The sequence below is a fragment of the Podarcis gaigeae genome (assembly GCF_964106915.1).
Source record: "Podarcis gaigeae genome assembly, chromosome: 16".
Classification (NCBI taxonomy): Eukaryota; Metazoa; Chordata; class Lepidosauria; order Squamata; family Lacertidae; genus Podarcis; species Podarcis gaigeae.
The window spans coordinates 3,134,787-3,147,537 of record NC_139693.1 but is presented as its reverse complement, the minus strand read 5'-3'; the positions used below and the strand labels follow the sequence as shown (position 1 = coordinate 3,147,537).

Below are 12,751 nucleotides of genomic sequence, written 5' to 3'. Positions count from 1 at the left end.
AGGGAGGGAGGGAGGGGTGTGCGCGTAGAAGCTCATGCTAGGCCGCTCTCCTCCTCCGAGGGGTGTGTGTGTCCCTTTAAGAGTGTGGACGCGCCAAGCCTCCGAGGCTCTGAGGAGGGAGACGGGAGGCGCAGCAGCGGCGGCGGCGGCGGCGGCGGCAGCCGCGGCGGCCAGAGCCTGGAAGGTGAGTTGGCGCCATTCCGTTATGTAGGGGAGAGGCGGACGCGACGGAAGGCACGACCCGCTAGCTGCGGGGGGAGGGGAAGAGGCAGCGCGAGGGCGAAGAAGAGAAGGTGTGTGAGGGGAGCGCGCGTGCGCCATGGCGGCGGCGGTGGCGCGCGGACGCCCGCCAACGGAAAGCAGGTGGCGGTTGGAGACCGTTGGAAACCGGTTCGAACCGCCCGGCTCTCTTTTTTAACCCCTCATTCGCCTCTTTCCCCCCTCAGAAAGCGGTCCACCTTTTCCCCCTTCTTTATATATATATATATATATATTTTACCTCAGCCGCGTATTTGGGGGGGGGCAGCGAGGGAGAAAGTGCGCGCGCGCCGTACACAAAGCGAGACGTTCCGTGAGGGGGGGGGAGGGGGCAGGCGAGGCGGCGCGAGGGGCGAAGCGAAAGCCGCCGATTGGAGGGGAGGTGGGGAGAGGGCGGGGCTTCGCTCTTAGAAGGGGGAGAAAGGGGGCGGGGCTTCGCTCTTTTCCCGCCCGCTAGGCGGCGGAATACCTCTGCCTTGTTACTTTTTCCCTCCGCCCTCCTTCGCTGTGAGGGGAAGGCGCGGAGTGATCCCGGACTATTTCGTCCTGAGGGGCGGGACGAGAAAGAGAGGGAAAAAAAGGGAGTGAGGTGGCCGCGGCTCCCTCCGCCCACTCCCAATCTTCTTTTTTTCGTCCCTCAAACAGAACCCGTTTCTTCCTCCCTCCTAAATCCCCCCAATCTCGTCATAGGTACTAAGTGAAAGCATAAATACACACTACGAGATGAAAAATCAGAATAAACCATAGGACTCCATGTATCTACACATACACACCATTCACACACACACATATATATAGTACAAATTTATTAATATATTAATCTAATGCACCCATCCTTCCCAAGCTGCTGGGTGGGCGGCCATGTTGGGCAAAGGGATTATTTTTCTCCTCCCCCCCACTAAAGCATGAGGTGTTGGGCTTTCTAAGGTGATTTTTAAATCCATATTGGGAGGAATAATGATATTTTGTTGGGGTCCTCTTTGAGTGGGAAGTAGCTGGTTTTGAATTTCCCTCACTTTAAGGGTGGGGGGGAGAGTAAGAGGGAGATGCTTCGCTTCAGAAATCGCATCCCTCCCCAAAACATACATAATTATAATAGAATATAATAATATGTTCGCTTGGGGGGGCTTTTAATATTCTGACAACCCCCTCCATTCCCCCCCATCAGAATTAAGAAAGGAAGCTTCATCCCTTGACCTGGCTTTGTTGTCATGTCAACCACCTCGAGGCAACACAGCTCCTTTTATTCTGCATTAAATCGAATTCCGCATTTGCCGTCGCCGATGTGAGTTCTGTGAGAGTTGCGGGGGGGGGGACCCACCCTTTCCATACTAATTCACGCCAAGGGCTGTTTTTGTTCACTGCCAAAGTCTTCTTGTGCAGGGAGTTTGCGGCCATGTGACAGTCGCGGCCAGGGCTTCCCACTTTCCCTGTGCTTACGATCAGCTGTTGGGCTAAGAGCTACAGGTGAGCTTCCCATTAATTTTTCTTCTGTGCATTATAACATAATGATCATCTGCACAACTTAGGGAGGAAAGCCACCGTTTCCCAACTCTGCATCTGTGCAGCAAGGAGGCTGGTGGGTTGAGACCTTTATGGCTTCAGGGATATGTCACATTTGTATACAGTGGCCTGGTTTAATAAATGGCATGAGCATGGGAGATTAGGATATCAGTGGCTATAAGGCATGATGGCTGTCTTCTCTACTGTCAGAAGCAGTATGCCTCTTTATACCATATGCCGGGAATCGCAAGTGGGAAGAGTGCTGCTGTTTAATTTCATTGTACACAGGTTGTACAATGACAATAAAGGTACAGTGGACGCTCGGGGTGCGAACGTGATCCGTGCGGGATGCACATTCGCAACCCGCAGTGGCGTATCTGCGCATGTGCGGGTTTAGCGCTTCTGCACATGCGCGACCGCCGAAACCCAGAAGTAACCCATTCCGTTACTTCTGGGTTTTGGCCCGTAAAGGTAAAGGGACCCCTGACCATTAGGTCCAGTCATGGCTGACGGGTTGCAGTGCTCATCTCGCTTTACTGGCCGAGGGAGCCGGCGTACAGCTTCCGGGTCATGTGGCCAGCATGACAAAGCCGCTTCTGGCGAACCAGAGCAGCGCACGGAAACGCCGTTTACCTTCCCGCTAGAGCGGTACCTATTTATCTACTTGCACTTTGACGTGCTTTCGAACTGCTAGGTTGGCAGGAGCAGGGACCGAGCAACGGGAGCTCACCCTTTGCGGGGATTCGAACCGCCGACCTTCTGATCAGCAAGTCCTAGGCTCTGCTCTGTGGTTTAACCCACAGCGCCACCCGTGTCCCTTTTTGGCGGGTGCATAACCCAAAAAAACGCAACCTGAAGTGGCTGTAACCCAAGGTATGACTGTATTATTACTGTGCCCAGGTCCAGTGTGTGGGCTTTCCAGACGCATCTGCTTGACCCCTGCATGAATAGCATGCTGAGCTAGACAGGCCTTTGCAGGGCCCTTACACGCTAAAACTATGGTTTATTAAACCATGGCTTAGCGTTGCATGCAAAGGCCAGTTGCTTAACTGTGGTTTGTTTACTGCCCATAAGGCAGTGATCTGAAACCCTGATTTGTTGTTGGCTTGCAAAACTTGGTTTGCTTTAACCACGTCTTGGGTATTATGTGTTAATTCTCTGTGAACTGCCCCTAAGATCTTCTGATGAAGGACAGTATATAAATTTAATAAATAATAATATTAATGGTTTGTTTGGCCACCCCATCCTCAGATGCTCAGTAGCCCACAAAGGCACTAGGCAAAAGCAGCTGGGAAACAAACCAAACGCTGGAGAAAAGCCATGGCTTCTTTGATTGTCTGTGGGACAACTCATCGCTTGTTAAACTGTGGCTTAAACCAAGTTAAGTGTGAAACAGGCCATTATCTCCATGTGCTTATATAACAAGACAGTAAGTTGGCCCATTTTTCTTAACTCCAAATTACAGGTGGGCATTGAGACAGACATATTTGTTGCTGTTAGGGCATCCTGTGAATTCATGGCAGGTGGTATAAACTTATAGCTCACAGATCACAGTGCAAATTGGCACCTGTATACATGGTGGCAAATTCTGTGAAGGGATTGTCTGCTGTGTAGGGATTTTGTAAAGTGTCAAACAGTTGAAAAGGTGGTACCTTTTAACTTGATTATGATGTGTAAACCCCTACTGTGGAAAGGTGACGAATGTCCCCAGATTTGATATACAGTGGTGCCCCGCAAGACAAATGCCTCACAAGACGAAAAACCCGCTAGACGAAAGGGTTTTCCGTTTTTCGAGGCGCTTTGCAAGACGAATTTCTCTATGGGCTTGCTTCTCAAGACGAAAACGTCTTGCGAGTTTTTCCCCTTTCCCCCCCTTTTTCTAAGCCGCTAATAGCGCTAAGCCGCTAATGGGCTTGCTTCGCAAGACGAAAAAACCGCTAGACGAAGAGACTCGCTGAACGGATTATTTTCGTCTTGCGAGGCACCACTGTACTAGAAGGCTCCTGTATTTCTAAGCGTTTTCCTTTTGAAGTAAATCCTAGTGTATTCTGTGGGATTTGTTCCCTAATAAGTGAGTTCAGGAGTCTTCGAAACACAAGATTTGGGCATCCTTTGTTAGTTACAAGGTCTGGGGGGGGGATCCAAGCAGTCCACCCATATATAAGAAAAATAAATTGGGTGATAAATTTAGGATAATAGTTTGCATAAATTTAGGACACAATCTCTCAGTGCCCCTACCTTTATGTGCCTAGAACAAAATACTGTAGTCCTTTAAGAAGGGTGTTTTTATTTTATTGACATATATCACTGTTTCTCTAGCACTTGTTCCTATTGTAATATCAGACATCAGCATGAGCACCATAATGGATTAAATTATCTACATGTTCAGCGGAGTTTTCAATGTCAAGGCTGTATTTTTTAAAAAAACAAACAAACAAAGCACTCTGTGCATAGGAAACTCATTGAGATGAGTGTTAATGTATTTGCTGCTATCTGCAGCTCAAACTGCTACTGAGGTTATAGATTCATGAGCTCTTTCAAAAGTTGGCAATCCTATTTTCATGAGGAAGACGGACACCCTCTTCTTCAATGTAGGATGGTATTGTCTAGCTAGGACTCTGCCACATTGTTTAACAACAACAGCAAATGAATAAATAAACTGTTGAATTGGTCGGCTGGTTCTAATATACTATGCTCTGAACTATCACTTAAATATACCATTTCCCAATGTGCTTAGGAAAGTGTGCACAGAGTTTACCTACTTAGTGTTCACAACAACCCTGTAAAGAGATAAAGACTGAGAGTAGCCCAACATCACCCAGTGAATTTCTTCACTAAGCTGAGATTTGAACATCCTTTGAAGGGTGACCAACCATTCACTTTCTTCAGTTCTATCTATCTATCTATCTATCTATCTATCTATCTATCTATCTATCTTATCTATCCATTCTATCTGAAAACACGAGCAGTAAGTCCAGTTTATCTTCCTTAATCTATGCTAAATACACCCTGTATCTTCAGACTTTCCTCAGACTATCTCCCTATTTTCCAACTTCTTTGGGTTGCCCAAGAGATACTTCACTGGTCCAAAATAGACCAGTTCCATTTCTTCCAGAATCTTGGCTGTGATATTTCATTGATGCAACATTCTTCTGTATCATAGCAACCTATTGTTGGCTTATCTCATGTCCACTTTGTCGTACTGTAATTCCTGAATCTTCCTTTTGAAGTGCGAGTAGCTAGTGAGTTTTGCCCCATCATAAACTTAACGTATTCAGTAACTTTCTGTGTAACACTTACCTTCTACCTCCATTCAATTGCATCTTGATTTCTCCTTCGTTTCAGATCATTTTGAATTTTTCCTCAGAAATGGTTGCACGTCCTCCTACTTTTGTCTCATTTTCATAAGCATATATGTCAGAGGTGGGGAACCTCAAGCACAGGAGGTGAAAGTGGCCCTCCAGTCCTCTCTCTCTGGCTCTCATAACCCATCTTGAGAGTATACACCCTGCTTCCCAGGCAACACCCCTCAGTAGCCCTGCTTTACACCCCCAGTGCTTTTGCCTGGCAGGAATGTGTTGTTGAAGTCTGATAATGCCTCTTGCTCTTCTGGATATAGGATACAGAATGCTGTGTGAGTGTGTGCAGAAACTAACTTACTTATATAGGTAAAATTGGTATTAGTTGCTCCTCTCATTTTACCCTCTGGCCCTGCCCACTGTAGACATGTCACCTTCAAAAGCTTGCCTGAAAGGGAATGCGCGTCTCAAGCTGAAAAAGTCTCTATCCTTGTTGTAGTCGTTTAGTCGTGTCCGCCTCTTCGTGACCTCCTGGACCAGAGCACGCCAGGCACTTCTGTCTTCCACTGCCTCCCGCAGTTTGGTCAAACTCATCCTGGTAGCTTCGAGAACACTATCCAACCATCTCATCCTCTGTCGTCCACTTCTCCTTGTGCCCTCCATCTTTCCCAACATCAGGGTCTCTTCCAGAGAGTTGTCTTTGTCCATGGAGTTTTCTTGGCAGGGATACTGGAGTGGCTTGCCGGTTCCTCCTCCAGGTGGATCACATTTGGTCAAAACTCTCCACTATGACCTGTTCATCTTGGGTGCCCTGCTTGGCATAGTTCATAGCTTCTCTGAGTTATTCAGGCCCCTTTGCCACGGCAAGGCAGTGATCCATGAAGGCGCTATCTATCCCTAGTTTATGTAATTAATGTGGATTTTGAATAGTGTGTGACCCTAGGTCAGACCTCTGCAGAATCCTGTTCTGTTCAAGGCTGCAGTCTGACTGAATTTCTCTGTGAACATGCATGTAATTGAACAATGTGTAGTATCTTGTCAGTTCCTTCAAGACAAACCTTTGAGTGTGTGTTTTAAACCAGTTCTGCTGTCTGTCAGGTGACTGTTTCTTTTACCCACCTCTTCCCAGGAGTTCTCCCAGGTGCCATGCTTCTTGTTGAATCAGATTCTCCTGCTAGAAAAATGGACCTTTTGAGTTGGAAAGCTTCTCTTCTCTTAACAGTACTCTGAGGAAGTCGTAGACTCTTTGGCCTGAAAAATGCGTCACGAGAAATTGGATCTGGGGCTGGTTTGTTGCATTCCAGAGCCATCCAGCCTTAATCACTCTGGCCAGTATGACATTATTAACATACCCTTTTAAAAAATAAATAAATGTGTTGATGAAAATGTGAGGGGAGGAACTGTAGCTCAGTGGAACTGCATCTGCTTTGCATATAGGGGATATTAGGTTCCATCCCCAGCATCTCCACCTAGGGCTGTGAAGAAGTCCTGCCTAAAATCTTGGGAGAACTGCTTTCAGTCAGTGCAGATAATACTGTCTGACTCAGGTGGCAGCTTCCTATGCCCCTGTTCAAATCAGCCGATCATTCCGAATCACGAGGACTGGAATCTTGCTTTATTTTTGAGGCAAGCACCACAGCTCTGTTTTAGAGCACATAGTTTGCATGTAAAAGGTCCCGGGTTCAACTCCCTGCACTTCCATGAGAGCCACTGCCAGTCAGTGTGGACAGTACTGAGCTAGTTGAATCAAGGATCTGATTCAATATAAAGCAGCTTTCTATGCCATGTACACCTTCAATATTCCAAGTTGCTGCTGGAGTGAGGGGGGAAATCTTACATGTTCCTAGGTGCTGTTTGTAAATTGTTGGACCCACACCCTGGGACCTGCTGGTGAAGAGTAGGCAATAAATTTAACAATCGGTTAATTTATTTTGGGAGCACTATAACCAAATTTGTCAGTGATGTGCAGCCTGGAAATTCCATACACACACACCGGCCAGTTCCAGGACAACACCTTCCTTTCTCCTTTTTCTGCTAAAAATAAGCTCCCCCTTTAACCACCCTGTAGCTTCAAACAGCTGAGTCCTGTGGCATCTTAAAAGACTGTCACTTCAGAGGACCACAGGCCACGTGGTCAGATTTGGAAAAGTGGTCTCTAGCCCAATAAACCTTATAGCCTGAGAAACGTGATAATCTTTCAGGAGCCACTGGATCCTTGGTTTTTTATTCTTACAAAATGTGGTCAGCCCTCTGGAATTGTAAGCCTAATTCTGTTTCAGGGATGGGTAACCTGTGGCTCTCCAGATGTTACTGAACTACAGTTCCCACTGTGTCTGATTATTGGCCATGGTGGCTAGGGCTGATGGAAGTTTGAGCCAAACAACATCTGGGGGGGGCAAAGTTTTCCCAGCCCTGGTCTAATTAATTGCTGGATTTCAACCAATGGGCTAGAATGCACAAATGTGGCATTGCTATCTTTCTTTTCTTCTTGGAATTTTTTTTAAGAGAAGGGGAAATATTGAAAAAAGGCAGGAAGTAGAGAGAAAAGCGGGAGGGGGGAGTAGTAGTAGTAATAATAATAATAATAATAATAATAATAATAATAATAATAATAATAATATAATGAGTGTGTGCAGGGGGTTTTTTATGAAGCAGATTGGTCCTATGTTGTGTGTTAGGGTTAAAGGTCTGAAAGCTTTGGTGATTGCTGTAATGCAGGTGTCTGTGGGCCCTCCAAATATCTCTAGCCTCAAGTTCCCATCCTCCCTGACCATTGGCTGGCCATCCTAGGTGGGGACTGATGGAGTCCAACAACTCCTGGGAGCGCCAAAGCTTTAGCCACCTTTGCTGTAAACAAATTCCTTCTATCCACTGTTCTCAGGCTGCCTTGCAGCATCTAGGGTTTTTACACACTTTGTATCTTTTACATACTGCTTTTCTGTCAAAATATCCACAGCCGTTGACTCTGTGGTTATGGCCGTGGTACCCCTTGATAACAACCGTCAGTAAACAAGCCACTCACTGTGTTTCACCCAGGCATAATATGTTTTCATCATCCTGACTTTTAATATGCTAAAAGCAGATTGGCACTATGTGCTCCTGGTTGGAAGATGAAGTCCAGTTTCCTAGATAGACAGACTGGCTGGCTGGCTGCTCCTGAGTTGCTTCTTATTGGAGCACGGTCCCTGTGCATCCTCCCCCCATTCTTCTGTTACTGTTGATCAAGTGTGTATCCTTGCCAACCTGCGTGGGTGTTGTGAGGTCTCAGTTAAATACTGGCTGTTGAGTGCACTGGGTTTCTGAGAGAGGTGACACCGTAGCAATCTCTGGGTATTTACCTGCTGGTAGCCTTGTCAGTGTGCATGATGCTTTATGATGTACAAGAGGTCCAGTGTGAAATTTAACGTGGGAGATAGTGTTGGCTCCAGGTTTCAGAGAACCTCCTCCCCTCAGCAAATCTACCTCCTCTCCACCGCCATCACCATCTCCTTCTCTTCCTCTTCATGGCAACAGAGCTGCTTGCTTGACAAGCAGAGAACGAACAAGATACCTGAGAGTGTCATTTCTGATCCACTTTCTCACCAGTAACACTTTCTGGACCAGAGTGAAGAGGCTGATAAACAAGCAAGGAGGTTGCAATGGCGGAGAGGAAGAGGAGCAGGTCTTGCGGGGAGGCGCTGTTACTATTGACACACACACACACAACACACGACCCACCAGTGTGGGCCCCCCGCAAATTCCCAACCATTCCAACCACTGGGGCCAACCGTGGTGGAAGAGGCAACAAGGAGGAGAGGAGTAACTACAGGAAGAATATGCATTTCTTTTTAGATAAAAGGCGAGGTGCCTGTCCCAAGGGGACTTATATTTTAAAATTAGTCAAATGGGAAGTGTGCGTGTGTGTGTATGTGTGGTAGCAAGCAGCGGAATAATATGTGTTTATTCCAGTTGCAATCATTACAATGTAATTTCACACAGGCTTTTTAAATAGCCACACATCTGATCGCCCATGGTGAAGGAGATTCACCTCCATGTGAACCTTCCTTTTTTAAAAAAAGTTCAGGACCAAATCAATAACCTAAATATGAATACGATGGTTTTAGCCTCTCATTTTCCTCAGCAATTTTTCAGCCATTCTTTTTCCCGGGGGGGGGGGGTGCACGGAGCGTTGTAGCACTTGGGGACTTTTCTTATATTACTTATTAACTCTGTTCATCTTGTATGACTTACTAACAGTGGCGCACAGGGTTTGATGCAGCTGGTTGGAAAATAAAATGGAAACGCAGTTAATGAGCTTCACCTAATAGTGTTGATGTGAAAGGAACAAGGGAGCGTCAGTCAGCGTTAGATGCTTCAGGGATACCCCCCCCCCAATACCCCCCATGACAGTTGTAAGGTGAACTGAGTCAGCCTGTGTGTCCTTCCTCATTCAGGGCCATAGCGCCCGCCTATATTAGCTGAGTGGGATTAAGAACACATTAAGAGTCTGCTGGATCAGGCCAGTATCCCATTTAGTCCAGGATCCTGTTCTCACAGTAGCCAACCAGATGCCTGTGGGAAACCTGCAAGCGGGATCTGAGCTCAAGAACCCTCTCCCCCACTTTGGTTTTCTAGCAACTGGTATTTGGAAGCATTGCTGTCTCCAGCTGTTGAGGCAAAGCATAGCCACCAAGGCTAGTATCCATTGATAGCCTACTCAGTGGATTTGTCCAGTCCACTTTGATCAACACTCCATGGCCTCCCTCCTTCAAGGGGTATAGATGAGCAGAAACCTCACCAATGTGCTATCCTCTGTTTTGAACTATAACTTCCATCACCCACAGCCATCCAGATCTGGAGGTTTTCATCAGATTGGTGAAGGCTTGGTTAGTGGGTACATCCATCATACCCTTTGTATGTGGGTTATAATATTGTAATTATAATATTGAGTATGAGTGCTTTATGTATGAGTGGTTGGTTGAGGTAGTGAAAGGAGTATGGTGGTTGCATGGAAGGTGAGTGGACCAAGTGAGTGGGTGTAATGACAATGTGTCTTAGCTGGTTGAAATGTTACGTTGTGCTGCCTTCTAGTGCTCCCCGATTTCATTTACGTGAGTATTGTGTTTATGTATGGATATTGTTTATATATTTGTTTTACAAATCACTTGGTGGAAGATTTTATTGTACTTACTTTACTGTGCTCATATCTATTCATTGTAAATTGCTTTGAGATCTCAGACAACAACCAGTCTGTATATGTAAATAATAAACACTGTTTTCATTTTTCATGGCACTCAGTTTGAAAATAATGGAATGATTCCTTTCCTTGTTGTAAGAAAATTTAAAACTGGTTTGGCTACTTAAGTTAAGGAAGTGGTCTGCTATTATTATTTGTGCCAGGTTGTTAATCAATTAAGTACAAAGATTTCTACTTAGTTGAACTGGTGTGTGCAAATGGTACAAATTTGTGCTTGAGGCTGGACACAGTGGCCTGCTTAGAATTTGTCTCTTTGCAGTTCTTGAAGAGTTCTGGAGGTTTAAAATAATGTGCTGGGGTTGTAGGTAGACCAGTGTATCTTGATGCCAGGCTATGTTTGTTCTTAAATCTTCAAAGATGTTGATGCAGGCAACCAAGAGAATTATCAGAGTTCAATGGGACATCCCAACCAAGCAAAAAGACTCAAGTAGGCTATGAAGCAAGGTTGGTGGAGGTGTGTGGCCTGGAGGGAATCTCAAGGGTCAGACAGAGAGGCTTGGAGAACTGTATTTGGTTTCCAGGCCTGTGGCTCCCCGCCTTTGATCAATGTGGACCCAAGGGGTTTCAAAACAGCTGTATCGCTTGAGCAGCACCCAGCTTTTCTGCTCATAGTAGACCCGCTGAAAGGAATGGACCTCAGTTGGATGCAAACCCTGGTAACAGAGGACCCACGGAGGTTGTGAGGAAAAGAGGATGGGAAGTCAAAGGGAGTTGGCTTCAGTAGGTGACCAAGAAGTTGATGGCAAATAGTACAATGGACAGAGAATAAAAGTTTAATGAGGTAGGAAATGGAATCATCCACAAGAAGGTGGAATTTAAGCCAAGAGGTGTTATCTGAAGAGTTGAAAGGCATGAGGCCGAACGGCAAAAGTCTCTCTATTCACTTTTAGTTGCTTACTACAACATCTTTCCAACCAAAGCAGCATCTGGAATAGTGACTTTCATGCTAGTTTCAAGCTGGTTAAAAGCACATAGGAATAATAAAATGAATCATGCAAACTAACACAACCAGCTAAAATGGAAACAGTCCATTCAGATTCTCTTGCACGTTGCATAGAGATGACCGTGATTAAGCGGTATGCAAATTGTTGAAATAATATAACAGTAGAGTAGTAGACACATTGAAATTACTAATAGACATGACTAACTTAGGTCCATTGATTTCAGTAGGTCTACTTTGGGTAAAATTTGGTTGCAGACAACCCATTAAAATTGAAACTACTAGGGTTGCCATATTTCAGAAACAAAAAACTAGGACACCCCGAAAGTTGTTGAGCTTTAAAGTCTTAGAGAGTCCAGACTCTCAGTGCTTCTCCAGGGCTTTGTCAAGGAGCTTGTTCAACCAGTTCACTGTTGGCCAGGGGGTCATCATTCAGGCCTGCTGCTATCATGGCATTGCCGTAGATCTGGCCAAGCAGCATATGGGCCAGATCAGGCTGGATGGCTAGAGCAGAGCTAGTTGAGCTGCTTGATCAAAAAAACCGGCAGTAAACGTCAACTTTGTTTTGCAAATGTAATGCTACATATATGGAAGAATAGCAAGAAGTATGGCAAAACTGATCCCTTAAGAGGACATTTTTTTAGCTGCCCTGTGAATATAATTTTTTGTTTAGGGTGTATGAATTAAGTAATAATAATAAAGTCGCCTCCTCTAGAGTGGTTAGAATTGTAGCATTTGGAGAAGCTGGACATTTAACCAGACAAATAACTCTCAAGCATTAAATTAGAGCAACAACAACATAACACTGAATTATCAATAGGTTTAGGCTTTAGTGTTAATTACAAAATCCGCCCCCAACAAATCTGTTAACTGTTTACAGTCCTGTATTGTGAAATTTTGCTTCAAACAAGCAAAATAAAATTGCAGTGAATCGTTTATAACTTTGAACCATGTCAGCAAGCTTTGAATGCAGAGAGAGTTCACGGGATGGTTATTCTTTGGCACTTTCTCTCTCTACCAATGAGAACACCTTTTTGGATGTGGCACCTCAGCTGGTTCATTCCATATCAAGTGATCCAACTTTTTTACCTTGTCATCCAATTTTCTCAATATTTTGTACACTTGTTGAATGATCAGAACAAAGTTTAAATCTAAAATTTTAGCTTTTTATCTCATCCCGTTTGTGAGCTATGAGGGTTTGAAATTGTCAAAAAAAAAATAATTTGACAATTTTGGCCTTGTTGGAGTACACAAAAATCTTAAAAGCTCAACCCAGCATTGAGATACGTTAAAACTAAAACACCAATCACTTCAGAACTTCTTGGGATTTTAATATATGTCAAAAGATGAACTTACTTTAAATTTTAGATTTAAGTTACAAAATTAAAAAATTTAAAAAGTGATTAAAATTAATGATGAAACTTTTTCAAAAAATATTGTATTGATTATTTAATATTTCTAAGATCTACCTGCAAAATTTCATCTTGGGCTCTCAAGGGGATCACATTGGAAAAA

The 12,751-nt window shown here is 44.8% G+C and overlaps 1 protein-coding gene across 3 annotated transcripts in view; it reads left to right on the top strand.

Annotated features, from left to right (window-relative positions):
• Positions 1–5: 5 nt before the first annotated feature.
• The window catches only part of POGZ (pogo transposable element derived with ZNF domain), a 38,151-nt gene continuing 25,405 nt past the window's right edge, over positions 6–12,751 (top strand). Inside the window, exon 1 of one of the 3 annotated variants that reach the window (XM_083715507.1) lies at positions 6–184. The gene's annotated coding sequence lies outside the window, so the exon portion shown is untranslated. Of the gene's footprint in view, positions 185–1,352; positions 1,726–12,751 lie in introns of those variants that run through there. The other 2 variants (XM_083715509.1, XM_083715508.1) reach the window with 2 other exon arrangements.